The sequence below is a fragment of the Cibotium barometz genome, chromosome 22 (assembly GCF_041138505.1).
Source record: "Cibotium barometz isolate CiBa-2024 chromosome 22, ASM4113850v1, whole genome shotgun sequence".
NCBI classification, from domain to species: Eukaryota; Viridiplantae; Streptophyta; class Polypodiopsida; order Cyatheales; family Cibotiaceae; genus Cibotium; species Cibotium barometz.
Genome location: NC_141067.1, coordinates 10,044,130 through 10,063,125, shown reverse-complemented (window position 1 = coordinate 10,063,125; position 18,996 = coordinate 10,044,130).

Sequence of the window (18,996 nt, the reverse complement as noted above, 5' to 3'; positions counted from 1 at the left end):
TAGTTGATTGGCCTTGCTGGTCCTCAACGGATGAGTCCATGGCTCTTTTATATGGATCTGTTGGTTGATCTTGCTGATCTTCAACGGAGAGTCCATATGGATTTTCTTAAGTGAATATATTTCCGGGTACTATGAGCTAGGAACTATTGAAAAGGCCCCTGAGTGGACAGGTGGTGAGCGTTCTAGTTACCAATGATGCCATAGGTACACTGATGAAGGAATGATTGCAAATTGGAACTCAAGCTAGATATTTTGGAGGATTATGATCAGTGATACTATGGTTTCATTAAAAGATTATTTTAAAGACAGCTGAATCTGTGAAACAGACAATTTCATATTGGGTGTGTAAGTGGTGTGACTATCTTGAAGTTTGCTTGAAGCATCGGCTAGGGGGCCTAGGAACTCTTTTCCCTGGTACCCGGGGCAAAACATAATCAAATTCCTAAATGGATCCTATCAATACAATGGTTGGTGGTTGGCTAACCCATGGGATTGGATGGGGTTAGGCTGGACTGATGGATCCCTAAAACGAGACTCAATTCTGTTATGTTCTGATGGATGAAGTAAATCCAGGATAGTCCTTGTTCTATGGAAAAGAATTAACGGATGTGCCTCTTGACGAGGAAAAAAGCGTTGGTATCTATGATCCAAGTTCAAGTCTCTTCCTTGATCTAACCATGAGATTTACAGGTTCAGTCAGATCAGTTTGGTTAGTGAAAAGGACTACGTTAGAATAAAATATCCTGGAGGAATCACCCGTGCTTTCTGGGTGAGGGAAGTTTTTCTGGGTTCGGTTTTGGAAGAACCAAGGGATTAGTCTCTTGTCCAGATATCCATGGGCGAGGCCCCGAGTGAGAGGCTCTGCCTTGCGTAAGAAGTTCTACTTCCGCTGCTAGCACCCCCAAATTTATTGCGTGAGGGGGCAGGGATCTTTCAATTCTATTGCATTGTTTGATGCAATGGATGCAAACTAAACCTAATACACTCTATGTGCAAGTCATCAGAACATGAAAAACCACATTAACAACAACAAAAATAACAAATTAAGCTAAAAATTAAGCAAAAAGTATTCTTTACAAAACAAAAAAGATGGCTATTTCTCACAAAATCATACACAAATCACCATCAAATCCACATCTTTTTCATGGGTAATGGGTAATGGGTAATGGGTAATGCATAGATTAAAGGAAAAAATGATGGAAAAAGCCAAGGGATGGCTCCCCAGTAGCGGTACCAAAAATGTTATGGCTCACTCTAACCCCCCTTGAAACACATCCAATAAGAGATTACCTGGTGAACCGCAATTGTCATGAGGATCTTTCCAATGGTCGAGCTCGTAACCCTTGAGGTCTCCAAGCTCTACAACTCCTTGAGAAGCAATTTCACTGCGCCTCTCGTGCGAGCATTGTCACACTGCCGCGTTGCACTACGGGTACTCGTCCTTCCTCTCACCTCACTTCACTCACACACACTCACTAGCATGCATTAGGAAGAGAGATTAGCAAGAGCAAGACTCAATTGTAGAATGGGAGAGTATGTTGTATTATGAGAGAAATTCACTTATATACATGGCCATAAGTGTTCACACTCACTTAAACTGTGGCCGACCGGCACCTTAATGCTATTACAATGACTACTCTCATAATATATCCAGGAAGTACATCACTTGGGACTTCATCCTCACTTGCTACCACACGCTCTTGAAGCGAAAATCGCCATAAATACTCCGTCACACCATTACGGGCACCCGTCCAAGTTGTAGCTTTGGACACCATTGCTTCACATCTTGAATGTATGACCCTTTGGTGTATCTACCTTGACTACTTGATATAAGATAATGGTGGTAGCTCTTGTTAACCCTAGGAATAGGTTAACATAGATGCATGATGAGAGCATGCACATGTTTTGCTAGAGAAAGGAGTGGCTAATTTGCTATCATGTAGTGTTTGTACCAACCATTTTAAAATACTTTTTGACTCCTTAATTTCTCTTCTTTCCTCATCACACAACTGAATCATCCACATTTGCCTCATCAATAGGCTGATCTTTGGGCTAAAAAACATGTTGATTTGCAACCTGTATAGTTTGATTTTTAACCCAAATACTCTACATCAATGTGTCTTGCATTGAACAATGGAAAGAGAGTGTCGAATATGTCCTCTAAACAAACATTTTGCTATTTTTTACATGAAAGTAAGGGATGAATTGCATCTTCCACAAATACATCTCTATTCCACAAAAAAACATTTAACAGCCTTATCATTAAGCTTGTTGTGAATTTGCTCATGCACAAGTGCATAAGCAAGACAACTAAAAATGTGTAAGTGAGCCATGGAGGGCTTTCTACCATTTCAAGCTTCAAAAGGCATAATTTTATGCAAGGCTTTTGTAGGACACCTATTCAAAACATATGTCACACACATGATTGCTTCTAGCTAGAAACCATAAGTTAAGTCTTAACTTTTGACCATACGTTGTGCCATCTCCATGAGAGACATGCTTTTGCATTTAGTTACACCATTTTGCATTTAGTTACACCATTTTGCTAAGGTGTATATGCTAAGGTGTATAAGGCACAATATATTGGTGTTTTATCCCATGGTCAGCCATGTATGTATACATGATACTCCTTAGACATATACTCCTCTCCTCAATTAGTACACACAAAGTACCAATGTTACATTTTGCTGACCATTTTACTGAGGTGTATAGGGCACAATATATTTGTGTTTTATCCCATGGTCAGCCATGTATGTATAATACTGCTTAGACATATACTCTCCTCCTCAATCAGTATATGCAAAGTACCAATCTTACATGTAGAAGCATTTTCAACCATAGAAGCAATCAGTATACTCCTTAGACATATACTCCCCTCCTCAATCAGTATATGCAAAGTACTAATCTTATATGTAGAAGCATTTTCAACCATAGAAGAAAAGTGTTGCAAGCACATAAAGACCTATGATTTTTGTTTCAATGGATATACCTAGGTATGTCTAGAATAATTATCAATGAATGTAACAAAATAGAGGTAGCCTCCAATAGATGGTTTTCTCGTGGGACCACATACATCATTGTGTATAACCTATAATTTTTAGACAGCTCTAACTGAACCATATTTGAGAAATTATGTTTGCTGTATTTTTCAAAGAATACATCCCTCACAAACATGTTTAATAGAAGCTTCAAGATGTGGTAGCTCAAATAACATGTCATGTTTATGAAAATGTAGCAAAATACCAAAGTTTAAGTGATCAAAGTGTGCATAGCACATCTTAGTATCACCCATTGCCTTTGTGGCAAAAACTATAAATATAGCATGCCTTTGTCTTTAATATGCATCTAGCCTATAAAGGCCATGAGAAAAACTACCAGAAGCAACAACTGCGTTGCCGTGTGTGATCACATGAATATTACATCTGTCATCCAAACAAACTGAACCACGAAGCCAACCTTAGTAATGGCAAAGATAGATCTGAAAGTGTGATTGTTCTAGTATTTACAACAGTGAGAACAATTTTGCCAACTCCTTTTACATGATGTGAGGAGTTGTTTACACATGTTAGAGTGTTTCCCTATGGAGCAAATTCAAGTGACGAGAAAAACTACGATGAGAGGTAATGTGATTACTAGCACCACTATCAAAATACTAGACATGTACATTTGTAATAGCCATGCATACATCCTATGCGAAGAGTCATAATTGCATTGCATAATGAAATCCCAATCATCACGTGAATATTTTACAGATTCTTTATTTTCTACATTAGATACTGACACATCAGCTACAACCATACCTGAGTCTTTCTTTTTCTCCTTCTCTAGCTGTTTCCTGGACTCATTAATGTAGTGACTAGGTTTCCTGAAATAGTTACATTTGCCCTTTTTCTTTGGCTTGTCACCTTCCTTGTCTATAGGCTTACCCGATGACTCTAATTTTGGCTTGTAACTACCTTGAGGAAAGGATTTACCTTTTCCTCTTTGATGAGACTGGCAACAAAAGCTTGATTTCCTGTATGCATTATAGAATTGTTTTGTCTCGATTTCTCTTCTTGCAAGAGCACATAAGCTAACTCCTCAAATTTCAAGGCATTTGGATTGCCTTTTATCATGAGTCTGATGATAGAAACAAAACCTTGAAACGAGTTTAGCAAGGCATTCAAGATAGTAGACACCAATGAATTGTTAGGATATATTTCATCAACACTGGTCAACTGCACCTTAAAATCCTTGATTTTTGTGAGGAAACTATCCATGGAGTCTCCCTCATCCATATGCTCTACTCTAATTGCTTGCGTATATAAGCAACACGTTCTTCATTATATACCTAGTCCAATATTGCACATACATTCCAAGCATGTTTAGCACTCTTACATGACTAAATGTGAGGAATGATACTCCTCTTAGTTGACAAGGTAAGTAACGCATGTGCCTGCGCATCTCTTCCATCTCACTTTGTTTGTTCCTATGTAGGAGGTATGCTATGATATGGTAATACATCATATGAAACTGAGTCCGTGTGTACAGATGTGCCTTCTACATCATGTTCATTACACAGAAACTAGGATATTTCTCAATACCAACCACATCTCTTCCATCTCACTTTGTTCCTATGTAGGAGGTATGCTATGATATGGTAATACACCATATGAAACTGAGTCCGTGTGTACAGATGTGCCTTCTACATCATGTTCATCACAGAAACTAGGATATTTCTCAATACCAGCCACATCATTCCATAGCCCTTTGGCTACCAATACGTGCTGCATCATATAGGACCATAATGGGTAGTTGGTCCTATCAAGCTTATCCTCAGGTGGATAACATCCGAAATACATTACTGTCCATTTTTTATAATATCCAAGAAAGAAATCACATAACCTACAAAATGATGAGTGCTCCTTTAATGCAACCAAGGTGGATGCTTATAAGGCTACTAACTTTGGAGACCAGCAAGGTGTATGAAAGAAATGTAGAGTAAACTTAGTAGAAATTTTACTCGTAAGATGTAGGGATCAATATCGCTAAAGTGTAGCTTGTAGACCAGATCCGATGTGGTGAGTGTCTGTTGATGCTTTTTTATATATCTATACACCCTTCTATAGTAGATTTGACAATACTACTCTAGAATCCGATGAAGAATACTGCAATCCATTCCTTGAAGATGTCTGTAGAAAACTGAAAATTGCGCAAATGGCCCCCAAAATGCGCAAATGGCCCCCAAAATGCACCTAGAATGAAAGTCTAACCAAAAAGTTTAGTACAAAGTAATACACACTTTATGGCTCTCTTTCTTCTCCCAGAAGAGCTCTTTGATCCGATTCAAGAAGATAGGCGACTTGGGGTGAAGGGTGGGTAGCAGCACAGGGGTGAGGAGTGTATGCTCTGATACCAAATGTTGGAAATAGGATTGCAAAAATGCACACACACACACACACACATAGTGGATAAGCTCAAGGGAGCACACAATGAGATGACAGATAAATAATAAATGTGTGTTGTACAAAGATGATAAGTATAGCCTAAGATCGGTGTGTACTAGCATGGGGAAAAAAACCTCCTAAAGAGGGAAAAAGTGCCCCGACTAGTCCTAGTGTGTTCACACACATCACTACCAAATATGGCTACACAAACAATGGCCAAAAAGAACAGGAGATTCTTCTTGATATCTGGTACATATAATATATGAGAAAGAGTGATTGTCCCACCATTTGAAGCGGTGAGCACAATCTTTCCAACTCCTTTAACAACATAATTGGAGTTGTTTGCACATGTAATTGTGCCCCCCTTTGTAGCATTCTCCAAGAAAGAGAAGAGATGATATTGTGATGTGATGTGCTTGCTAGCACCAATATCAAAGTACCATACATTAGAATATCTAGTTGCCATGCATACATCATGTAAAAAGGGATTATAGCTACATTGTACTTGGAATGCCCATTCATCTTGAGAATAGCTAGCTGAATCCTTTTGGAGTTTGTGAAACTTTAAACATGCCCACGTTCTTTCATGTGGCATGTAAGTGAGTTCAATCCATGAATATTGTACTGGTATAGATATCTAAGCAGTATTTCTTTTCTAGTCATTTCTTTCTCCACTCTGTATATTTGTCATACCATCCTTCTTTGTATATAACTATGTCTTCTTCTATGATAGTATAACCACCTCATTATGTAGTTTGATGTTCATTCCTCCACCTTTATAAACACATGTGAATGATAAAGGTAGCCACAAATCTACAAGATAAGGATATGAGAGCTTGGCATCAACACTTAGTGTTGATGCGTATTTCTTCTCCTTCTCTTTTGCAAGCCTCTTCTTGCATTCATTTATGTAGTGCTCTGGCTTCCGATAGTAATTACATTTACCAGGTTCTTCTTGGGCTTCTCACTTTCACCCTTGTTTCCATCTTGCCAGAAGAGGCAGTTGTCCCACATTTAGGTTTGTAGCCACTGGCACTGGATGCCTTGTCTTTACCTTTGCCTTGAGCGGGAAATGCCTAACCACCTACTCTCATTCCCAATCTGTTTGTATAGGATTTCTCCTCTGTTGAAATATATGATGTACAAGTGATAAAGGGTGAGAGAAAGAGGTGTGAACATACCCCAAATAAAGTGGACATGTGGGTGAAAAAGGGATCTAGGGTTGGCCTAACCCTAGCCCTTGGTGAACCCTATATAAAGGGCAGGAGGCCTCACTTTTTATAACACAACACAAGTAACACAACACTTGAAGGTGAAGGTTAAGCCAACTTTGGAGTGGCTGAAATAGAAGGTAATATAGAATCTTTCTATACATCTTGTGTTCTTGCTCTCTCTCATATACGTTGCTCTATACATCTTGTGTTTTTGCTCTCTCTCATATATGTTGCTCTATCTTGCAATTAACTATTGCTTCCGTTGTGCATACTCCCCATAGCTTTGACATGATATCAGAGCCTTACAAAGGCTAAGTTCCCTTTCAATCCCCTTTTCTCTCTCTCTCTCTCTCTTACTATCATAAGCCATTCACATCCTCATCAAGAAGGACGGTGGTAGAAGAAGGTGAGAAGCAAAAAGGCGTCAAGAAGGAAGCTTCATCAAAAGGAGATGCTGGCATCATCAACAAGTTTTTGAAGCTTGGAAGAAGAAGAAGAAGAAGAAAATGCAAAGTTCCGTCAGTATTTTTTTTCTCGGTCGATGCTTCACTTTGAAGCTTTGGTGCGGCAAAAGGGAGGTAAGGGACTAAGGATATAAGTTGGTTTTTTTCTTCACTTCACAAACAACAAGGTGGAAAAAGAAGGTGGAGAAAAACGCTACCGTCATCTCTTAGTTCCATCAACGTGCGTTTTTCCGTCAGTCATCGCCTGTTTCCGTCCATCGCCTGTTTCCGTCCGTCCAGTCTTTCCATTGCCATCCTATTTCCACTACAGCAATCGTCGAGAGAGCAGCGCATCATCGCGGTGCACAGCATCGCCACAACGTGAAAAACGCTAAACGCAGTTTAAAAAAAAAAAAAAAAAAAACCTTGCGGTTTTTTCCTTCTAAGGTTTTGTTCTAAAACCTTTCTATCTAAGGTTTTGTTCTAAAACCTTTCTATCAAATGTTTTGTTTTAAACCTTTCTATCCAAGGTTTTTTCAAAAAAAAAACCCCAACCTCTCTTCGAGGGTTCTTTGCAACCTTTCAAAGGTGTTCTTTAAACCCTTATTTCTAAGGTTTTCCTTAAACCTTTATCTTAAAGGTTTTCAACCCTTACTCATTCAAAGGATGTCACTCATCCTAGCTCATCCAAGGGCATGGTAACTTTTTCATGAAATCCAATCCTCAAAATTTTTTGATGAACTCGTGTGCATGGAAGTCATCTACTGTATTGTAATGGAGTTAGACACTGCCCTTGTGTTGATAAACAAGTGGTAAGACCTCTCCTAAATCAATGTTCACATTGGTGTATGTATTTTTGCATCATGATGAAGTGGAAGGTGGAAGCAAGAAGCATATTGAGAAGCACATGCATAAGCTATTAAAACATGGGTGACAACCATGTGTTGGTCTATGTGGCAGCTGGACTAAAGAAGCTAGCATGATTGGAAGGAGATATGTATGCATGAAGCGTGTCTAACACAAGAAAGGATTGGAGAAGCACGAAGATGCAACCAATGAAGCCAATGTAATGAAGAATGGTACATCCAAATCCCACTTGAAGATTGTCTTTTGCAAGAAGATGGTTTCATCAAAGAGCGAAGGAGCAACAAGGGCAGTGCACAAAGGCACTATGGAAGAGATGGTACCTGTAAGGTTCCCCCCCTTCCACAATGGGGGAAACACTTAAGATAGTCCACTAAGTCTTAACTTGGAAAAAATTTCCTATTTATCGACACCTTGACCATGTAGAGATTCAAGGATACGATTCATAGGTAAGACCTAGTCCTATCCCCCCACAGGGGAAGCGTGATCTTCTAAAAGTCAAATCACCCATAGGGTAATTTATCATAAATTGGGCAACTACAAGACTTGATTTCTAGAGGCAACGCTTTTTTCCTCATCCATGCAAGGCACAGCCGCTGGCCTAGTCTTCTAGAATAGAATTGCTCGAGAACCTATTTATCTAACGTAGGGCTTTCACTTAATATGTTGGAAAGCTACCCGACTAATCGGGTCCACCCGTCCGTAGGATGGTGCCGTCGGGGCATTCCATCCTCCCACTTTCCACCCTACTCACGCGTCAATTTGTTTTCTAATTAATCCTACCACACTGTTTGACATAAATAAACATGTTCCTTAATTAAGGCCCTTTTCACAAGGTTTGTTAAAATAGCCTTTTTTCACAATACAATAATACCAAAGATAAGATTTATAAAAACAAAGTTTAAACATGAATCAACTTCATACAAGCCAAACCGGCTCTCTTATTCTTTTCCTTTATACCGCCGATGATCTAGAATTCGGTCTTCCAGCCTCTACATGCTGGGCAAAACCCTACGGGACCATACACCTCATCGTCGGCCGCCGCTGGCGAGGACTCAAGCCGGCCTGTTACCCTCTCAGGCTCCATCGCTCGATCCTCTCGCCCCTCAGAGGGATGTCTGCGCACTAGGGTGGGCTAATTTACCGCACTAGCCTGGGCCCTCAGAACTAGGCAGCATCACAATCACTTGCCTCAATCGGCAAACCTCATTCTCCCAATGGTATGAGGGATACCATGGGCTAACTCCGGGCCTTACTAACGTCTCCGCCGTCCGGCTATACAAGCACAAGAACGGGGCAGCGTCAAGGCAGGGAGAGTTGTACCTGTACCTTAATTTAACCAAGATAGCAATCCATTTACTCAACTAAACCATAGGACTAGAATCCATGTTACCTTCTTAAGAAAACAATCCTTTTCTCACACAGATTTTAGCATTTCAACTTGAGATTGCGATAAGACATTCTTTATTAAGGCATATGCTGTTGTTTAAAAGAATACAAACTTTAAATGGTAAATCAATCAAATAGATCACTGTAACAATCAATAGAGAAGCCGGGGCCATACCTCAACCCCTAAGAATGATATATAATTGAAAAACAAAATATGTGTATACCTTATAGAAATTTGTCGGTTATCGTTGCCTTTGCTTGTTAACAAGAGCTTTAGAATATAGAGTCTTCTAATACCTTCTCTTACGATTGAAATCATCCAATCATCTCCAAGCTTTATCTCCTCTTACTCATACTGTGACTCTTCTCTCTTTCTAAGATCTATGGCAAAATAGCCTTCTCCTACAGGTCTACAGCATAGTATTCTTTCTCTAAAAGAAAAGCTATGGAGTTTAGGTCTCTTCCTCCGAAAGACCATAGAAATCTAAGCTTATTTTCTGAGATATTAGATAAGAATGAAGGGATATATGCATCTCAAACTCTAGGATTACCTTGAGGCTACTTGCTGTCTTCTCACAGTTTTCTCTGTGTAGAGACCCTGACAGAAACAGCGAATTGTTTTGGCCATAACTCTCTGATTAAAACTCAGAATATGGTCATATAACCAGTCAAAAGAACGGGAAGGCATATGGTCTACAAGCTAGCGTAGACAGAATAGGCAAAAACGTCTGTATATAGCCACAAACGCACCATCTTTAGAAACGCATTGTTTTTCCACATTTTTAGTATGCATGGACTCTAAATGTGTAAAAGTACTCTAAATATGACCTCTTATCACCTAAAATCGAAATTCTATTTTTGGGGATACTTATCTCTTAATAGAACTATTCTTATGTTCTTATTTCTTTTAGGATTTTTGGAGCTAATATTTTTATTCTAACACCTTTCTAATGTTTCTAGCCTTATTGTCTCACTCTTTCTAATTACACTCTCTTTTCTTATTGAAATCTATATTAAAAGACACATACATACATGGCTTGGGAGGGACCTTACAGTACCAAAGATGTTACTAAGGTTGAGGGAAATTTTGTAAGTTTCTCACATGATAAGGAACTCTTCTAGTGGAAGAGATGGTACCAAAGATGTTACTAAGGTTGAGGGGAATTTTGTAAGTTTCTTGCATGATAAGGAACTCTTCTAGTTGAAGAGTGAAGCGTGTTTGCTAGAATTGGGAGTGACCCACATTTCTCTGTAGCTCATCACTTTTGTAAAAGCTTAATTTATAAAGGCTACCTACCTTGTCATCTATCCTATGGTTCAGAGGGGGCTATTTTGTTCTTGTATGTCCAATGCTCACCTTGCTTCATGTTTGGCATTGTCCCATGGTGGTGGCATTGAGAGGGGGTGTTGACATATATGATGTACAAGTGATAAAGGGTGAGAGAAAGAGGTCATGTAGGTGTGAACATATCCTAAATAAAGTGAGCATGTGGGTGAAAAAGGGATCTAGGGTTGGCCCAACCCTAGCCCTTGGTGAACCCTATATAAAGGGCAGGAGGCCTCACTTTTTGTAACATAGGTGAAGGTAAGTGGCTAAAATAGAAGGTAATATAGAAGCTTTCTATACATCTTGTGTTCTTGCTTTCTCTTATATATGTTGCTCTATCTTGCCATCAACTATTGCTTTCATTGTGCATACTCCCCATAATTTTGACATCCTCTTTCAGAAGCAAAAGACACTAGGTCATCAAAAGAAAAGGCATTTGCATTACCTTTCATGAGTAGCCGAAGTGTAGTAGCAAAGACCTAATAGGTGTCAGGCAATGCATTGAGGATGGTAGTGACAAGAGAACTATCAGAAATAATCTCATCAATGTTTTCAAGCTGTTTTTGAAGGTATTTAACCTTTGTGAGATACTCATCCATAGAGTCACCCTCATTCATTTGCAAAAGGTTCAGCTGCATTTTCAGGTAGGCCACACGAGCCTCATTGTGCACTTGATATAGTGATGCAAGGGCATCCCACACTAGCAGTGACACATGAACATATGTGTGGTATGATGTTTATAATGTCACGCCATGTGCCTATGCATCTTTAGAGTCCCATCGTCTCTGATTGTTATGGCTCACCCAAACCCCCTTTGAAACACATCCAACAAGGAGATTACCTGGTGAACCGCAACTATCGTGAGGATCTTTCCAATGGACAAGCTCATAACCCTTGAGGTCTCCAAGCTCTACAACTCCTTCAGAACATATTCCACCATGCCTCCCGTGAGCGTTGTCATACCGCCGCATTGCACTACATGTACTCATCCCTCCTCTCACCTCACTTCACTCATACACACTCACTAGCATGGATTAGAGAGAGATTAGCAAAAGCCAGACTCTATTGCACAATGGGAGAGTTCTTTGTATTATGAGAGATATTCATTTATATACATGGCCATAAGTGTTCACATTGTTAAACTGTGGCCAAACGGGCACTTTAAGCTTGTAAGAGGCCCAATGCTATTACAATGACTACTCTCATAATATATCCATGAAGTAAATCACTTGGGAATTCATCCTAACTTGCTACCACATGCTCTTGAAGCGGAGATTGCCATAAGTATTCCATAGGACCATTACATGCGCCTGTCCAAGTTGTAGATTTGGACAGCGTTGCTTCATATCTTGAATGTATGACCTTTTGGTGTATCTACCTTGACTCCTTGATATAAGATAATGGCAGTAGCTCTTGTTAACCCTAGGAATGGGTTAACATTCCCCCCTTCCTGATGTCGATCGCGTCCTTGTGGTTGCATTGAAGACCTTTGTGTGGGGAGAATTGACAAGTTTTGTTGATGGCTTTTGATGTTGAGTGACGTTTAATGGTCTTTGTTCCTCCAGAAGGAATAAGAAGGGCTAGTTATTTAATGAAGAGGGAATTCCTAACGAGGTGGGGGTGGTGGGGTTTTTGTAAGTGATTACATTTTATATTTTTGTGAGCATGTTCTTATGTGGGTTATATTTTTTACTGACTTTGTTTTTGGCAATCATAAGCAGAGTTACATGTGATTTGTGTTAGTGGGAAATCTAAGAGATGTTAATGATGGGGGAGAAGAGAAGGAAGGATCCGGAGGAACGTAGACAAAATCATCAGAATGAGATTGTGATTCTTAGTTCCTCATCTGATTCATTGAAGCGACATTCATCATTTGAAGAAATTGGCCTTCCATAATGTCCCTTCTTGTGGTAGGATTCTTGTCAAATGTTGACGAGTGTAAGACATATTCCTACATGCTTTTTACCATGTTCTTTTTATGCTTTTATGTATATTTAAGTACTCTATGAAGAAGATAATCATGATGTACATTAAATGAGTCAAATGGACTCTTTTTGTGTTACTGCTTTGCTGAAGTATCCACTTGTTAGTGAGGCATGAAAGAATTATGGTGACTTGCGAGGCTAATATAGATATCTTCACTAAGGATTAGAGATGAATGTGTTGTAAAGATTTAGCTTCGTTTGGCGAGGTTAGGGGAATTCCAGGCAATGAGTTGTACCATTGACTAGGCTGTCGCCCACCATGGCCCCCCCAACTAGAGATGTACTTGGAAAGTTGTCAATGATGAGGCTTTGGTGCAAATGTCCTCTAGTGCATAAATTTGGGTATGTACTCATGGAGCAGCTGCTACATGAATTTGGATATATACTCATGGAGCAACTGCTACATTAACTTAGCTAATAGTATAGTAAGCTATCAGCTTAACAAAAATGTATTGGCTATTGAAGAGATTTTCTTGTGATATGGTAACATTTTTAGATAGGCCATACTGTGACTCCCTTTTGTTATTGTATTTTTTGTTTTTTTTTGTTACCACCTTATGAGCAACAGGTTTCTGTTGGCTGCTCTCCTTTTTGACAGAATAGGTTCTTATGTCTACCGCGTAGTTTCTGCACTCATGCTTCTCATCCAAAGGGGTGAGAAGAGCATTGTGAGTTTGTCCTTGATGAGCTCATAAGTTTTTTTTGTTGCAGACACATGGGGATTGATTCTTGAATTCGTGGCTCACTTGTTGTCGAGGCGATGGTACAGCTAATGATTGGTTGCCATTTGTGGTTACCGAGCATGCAAGCTCTTATGTATGTGTTTTCTGCATGATAGGGGTTGAGTGGCTTGCTTGGTGTTGCTAGGGCCTCCATTCTTGTCGAACTTTAGGTGAAGTTCTTGGAATTGAAGTCCGTAGTCAGGCTTTCTTCACGTTGTTGAAATTTGGCAATATGATGGGATTGTCATCATAATACCCTTGTTGTTGAAGCACGTTCATAGTAGGCACCATTCTTTGATGAACATTAGGAGTTAATGATTGATGTCGTTGAGGCTTCTTTCTTTGAGCAGGATTGGGGCACTTCTTGATGCACTTGGGAATCCAAGCTTTGGTATTACCTTGGTAGTATCCTTGAGCTTGCACTAACCTTTTTAGTACCCACACTTATTGAGTTGGTGGAGTTCTTTGAGGAACTCGCTTAGTCTTTTGTGGATGACATTGTGGAGTACTGTTATTCTTCCTTGGCCTTTGAGTTTTGTGTTGAGGAAGAGGCTTTGATGATCGAGGTGCCAAAATTGGATTGGCACCCTCATAGTAGCCTTGAGCTACAAGTAGCTGCTTCTCCACCCATATTTTGATACCATTAAGATACCTTGATTTTGGATGTAGTGGTGGAGTTTTCTTTTTAGTTGAAGTTGAAGGTTTGAGACCCTCCTTCACATTGGTTGGCACTAAGGTTGCAGTTTTTCAGACTCATGGGCATTGTTGACGATGAGCTTGGGTCTCTCGCGGAGTGGCTTTTGATGATGAAGGTTTTAAGCATGCAACTTTCTCCTTTGGTGAGGATGGTCGATGAGGAGGTGGTAGCTCCAGGCTTTTCCTTTGAGTTCCTTTTCAGAGATAGATGGTTGCGCTTGGGGGACTTCTTCAGGAATAACTGTTGATTTCAAAGGTTTTGGCATTGAACTTTGTTAGTGAGGATGGATTTGAAGGGGTATATTCTTTGTCAGAGTTGGTTAGTGACACAGATGGTAGGTCTTCGTGTAGAGGGGCTTCCGAGGAAGAGACTTGTAACTTTTTGCGTTCAGCATCATAGAAATCCATTAGGGTTGGATCGTCTTCCTTGCAGTATGGTATTGTCAACTTTGTGTCGTTGACCATCATGATGACCCTATCCCTAACAAAGTACAGTGGTGCTTGGGCAATAATAGTCCATTTATGCCCCAAGATCAAATCTGCTTCCAACACATACTCAACCACAAAAAACTTACACATAAGGGGGTTAGATTCTATATACACTGTATGATCATGATTTTTAGTTTAGGGTGGTTGGGCGGGTTCTAGATTCTTGATTGGTCTGTGAGGTGCATGCACTGAGTGACGAATCAAAACTTGTTTCATCCTCACTAAGTGATGTATTAGAACTTGTTTCATCTTCTAACTTTCCTTAGATTGTCAGGTTTTCATTAGGTCTGCCCATGCGATGAGAAGGAACTTTCCTTTGGGCTTTTGTATCATGTGTTGCACATGTGGGTTTTGTGTTTTGAGGGTTTACCTTTGAGGTGGATACATTCGCATCATGTGTAGCTTTTAGATCTTTTGGGGTTAAGACTGCCACAAGCTCCTTTCCCTTGTCCTTTATTTCAACCTTGTTTTTGACATTTTTGTTGGCCCTTGTTTTTCTTGGGTTTAGAAATGTGTTCTTTGGCATTCTTTTTTATTATTTCTCGTGCCTTGGCTTGTAAGCGTGTAAGAACATTCAAGGGTACCGTGGACAATTGCACTCAAGATGTTAAGAGTTATATTTTGCCAGGTTGCATTGAAGCAACTCGCCTTGGGAAATCTTGGAATATGTTGTCAATGCCACATCATTCATATATGGGTTACAAAGTATCAATGATTGTGGGCATGGAAGTATTCCAAACTGTGCACCCATCAATGTGATGAACCATAGACTAGCCTTTTCTACTAAGCAAAGATTCAAGGCATGTACCTTGGTGGGGCAGTTTGGATTTCCAAAGGCTTCACATCTTTGCTCAAACATTTGTATGAATTGCACATAATCAATTGGTCCATCGTATTTGCCCATGATTTTGGAAATCTGTACGACCGTGTTGTTCGATGAGTCATTGAGGCTGTGTTTTGGTGCTAATGTGGTTAGGACCTCATTTAGTCCTTGGGCAACCCAGATTAGTCAATATGTCCACAGTTTGGGTATTTAGGGGTTGTAAAGGACTAGTATCTAACACTTTCAAAGATTTAGGATTTGTGATGGTGCTAGGCAAGGGACCAAATCCCGGAGGGTTTGATCTGATAGGGGGTGCAACACCCAATGACACGCTTGTTGTCGGCATGGGAAATGGTATTGGGAGTTACATTTGGGGCATGGATCGCAATGGCTCAAAGACATGAGCCATTAGGTTAAGTCTAGGTGTGAGCCCGCGTAATCCCTCTATCATTGCCATATCTTAACGTTGCCAATTGCTCCTTAATGAGCAATTGGCGCAAGCACACATGTTTTTTTTTGCTTTTAGGTTTTCTTACAACTCGTTAGAGCCTCAAGAGGCATGGCGCACCCTTCTCTGGGTCAAATGAGTTTTCGTTTGCCTTGATTTTCGTAGGTGCTAAGCACACATGAACGACATAGATATTTTTCTGAAAAAAGTGTGTGCCACTACTAGTGTCCCGGATGGAAGCCGAGGTCTCAAAAACGCATGTGAATGCCCTAAGGATTAATTTTTTCGAAAAACGTGCATGCCAGTAGCATCCCAGATGGAAGAGGAGGTCTCAAAACCTATTTTCCATCATTGTCTCAAGATGATATTTTTTTCTGAAAAAATTTTCCTTGTTTCGCACCCCGTTTTTAAATGTGTTCCAATAGGATTTTGGAAAAACTTTGTATAAGAGAGTTGTAGTATTTTTGGAGTACTACAACTTTGTCTCTTTTATTGTTTTTTTTTTGTTGTTTAGACACTCAAAAAGTAGCCCAAATATGATGGTTATGAGGCAAATCAGGCTGAAAATGATGTGTTTGAAGGTGGTCTTTTTTTGGCTATTTTGGGCGATTTTTAGTGCTTTAAGGCCCGTTTTTACCTAAATTTTTGGGTCGAATTTTGAGGCTACTAGTCAGAGGCCGAAACGATGGACTTTTCCCTCAGACGCTCAAGACCGATTTTGAAGAGCTCAATGTTGACTTTTCGATGAGCACTAGAATACGTTCATCAGATCAGTTTAGGAGACATGAGCCTCTAAACAGGGCTGTTTTCCAAACACTTTTTGTTTGGGCCCATGAGCCTATTTCACGATGTGGACAGAGGGGTTCACGAACGTGAAATGGATCTCACAGACTTAATTAAATTAAATTAAATTTTTTTATTTTTTATTTTTAACCCACGAACCTATTTAACGATGTGAACTAGAGGGATTCACGAACTAGAGGGATTCACGAACGTGAAATGGATCTCATGGACTTAATTAAATTAAATTAAATTTTTTTCACACATGGGCCTTGTTCACGATGTGAACTAGGTAGTTCATGGAATTTTTTTTATGTGGATTTGTTTCACGATTGTGAACTAGCAGGTCACGTTTCACATAGTGAAATGGAATTTCACGAAATTTTTTTAAAAAGTCGTGGGAAATTCAAGATTCCTTGTGTGGAGGGAATATTTTTTGAATTTTAAATTGGGGAGATATGGGAATTTTCCCAAAAAGGTAAGTGGGAATAAAAAAGTCAAGACTTTTATGACACTCCCTTACACCCTTCATAAATGACTCCCAAAATGGACAAATTGATAACTCATAGGCATCTTTTCATTCAATGCACATTAGCCTTAATGAGTTATGGAAAAAAGTATTTAAGAATTAATCAAAGATTAATCCTTCCACTAAGCTTTCTCCCTTTTGGATTAAGAGCTCTAATTAACCTAACCACTAATTAATTCACACCATTGAGCACATCATTGGATACGGCATGGAATTGCTAAGCTATATGCATCAACAAATGTGTAAATTATAGAGATTAATGAAGAAATAGATGTAATTAGGTGTTTTGATGCATCTAGAACTAGATTAATCACCCCTTAATGATAAAAACTAGTCAATTAAGATTAATCAATTTCAAGAGTTTTTTAATGTTTTTAAGAAATTTTTTAAACGATTAAGCTACTCCCAATACTTTCTAACACTCTAATGCATAGAAATCAAATGAAAACACACAAATCAAACAAAAATTAATGATTCTAGCTCTATGTTTAACACTAAAGAAAGCTAATAATCAATAAAAATTGCATTCTATTACATTTTTTGCTATAATGGAAGAAAACAAAGCCTAAAAACTCTATGTGCAAGCCCTAGGAACATTAAAAACTAGATTACCAATAACAAAAACAACAATTTAAGCTAAAATTAAGCAAAAAAAAACATTCTTTTTAAAACAAAAAAGAGAGCTATTTCTCACAAAATCACACACGTCTCCATCAAAACCACATCTTTTTCATAGGAAATCACTAATCAATACAATGGGTAATGGGCAATACATAGATTAGAGAAAAATGATGGAAAAGACCAAGGGATGATTCCCTGACAATGGGTAATGGGTAATACATAGATTAGAGAAAAACGATGGAAAAGGCCAAGGGATGATGGGTAATCACTAATCAAAGACAATGGGCAATGGGTAATACATAGATTAAAGAAAAACGATGGAAAAGACCAAGCGATGATTCCCTAGCAGTGGCGCTAAAAATGTTATGACTCACCCAAACCCCCTTTGAAACACATCCAACAAGGAGATTACTTGGTGAGGATCTTTCCAATGGCTAAGATCGTAACCCTTGAGGTCTCTAAGATTTACAACTCTTTGAGAAGCAGTCCCATCGCGTCTCCCTCCGAGAGCGTTGTCACACCGTCGCGTTGCACACTGTGTACTCGTTCCTCCTCTCACCTCACTTCACTAATACACACTCATTAGCATGAATTAGAGAGAGATTAGCAAGAGGATTAGCAAGAGCGAGAACCTATTGCACAATGGGAGAGTCCTTTGTATTATGAGAGATATTCACTTATATACATGGCCATAAGTGTTCACACTCACTTAAACACTCACTTTAGGCTCATAAGAGGCCTAATGCTATTACAATGACTACTCTCATAATATATCCATGAAGTACATCACTTAGGACTTCATCCTAACTTACTACCACATGCTCTTGAAGTGAAGATTACCATAAGTATTCCATAGGACCATTACAAGTGCCTATCCAAGTTGTAGATTTGGACAACATTGCTTCACATCTTGAATGTATGACCTTTTGGTGTATCTACCTTGACTCCTTGATATAAGATAATGGAAGTAGCTCTTGTTAACCCTAGGAATGGGTTAACATTGATCTGCAAATTGGAGGTGCCTATGCCTATGCCTATGCCTATATCACTGAAGTGAGATTGCAACTTCTCCAGTAGATGCTCTAGGAGTAGGCTTATGTGTAGTAGCCATGCCACCAGACGAGCATCATCACATATGATGAGCATAATTGCTTATGAGGATACCCTAAAGCCCTTTGGCTAGCAGTAAATGCCTCATCATACAGGCCCACAATGGGTAGTTAGTCCCATCAGGCTTGTT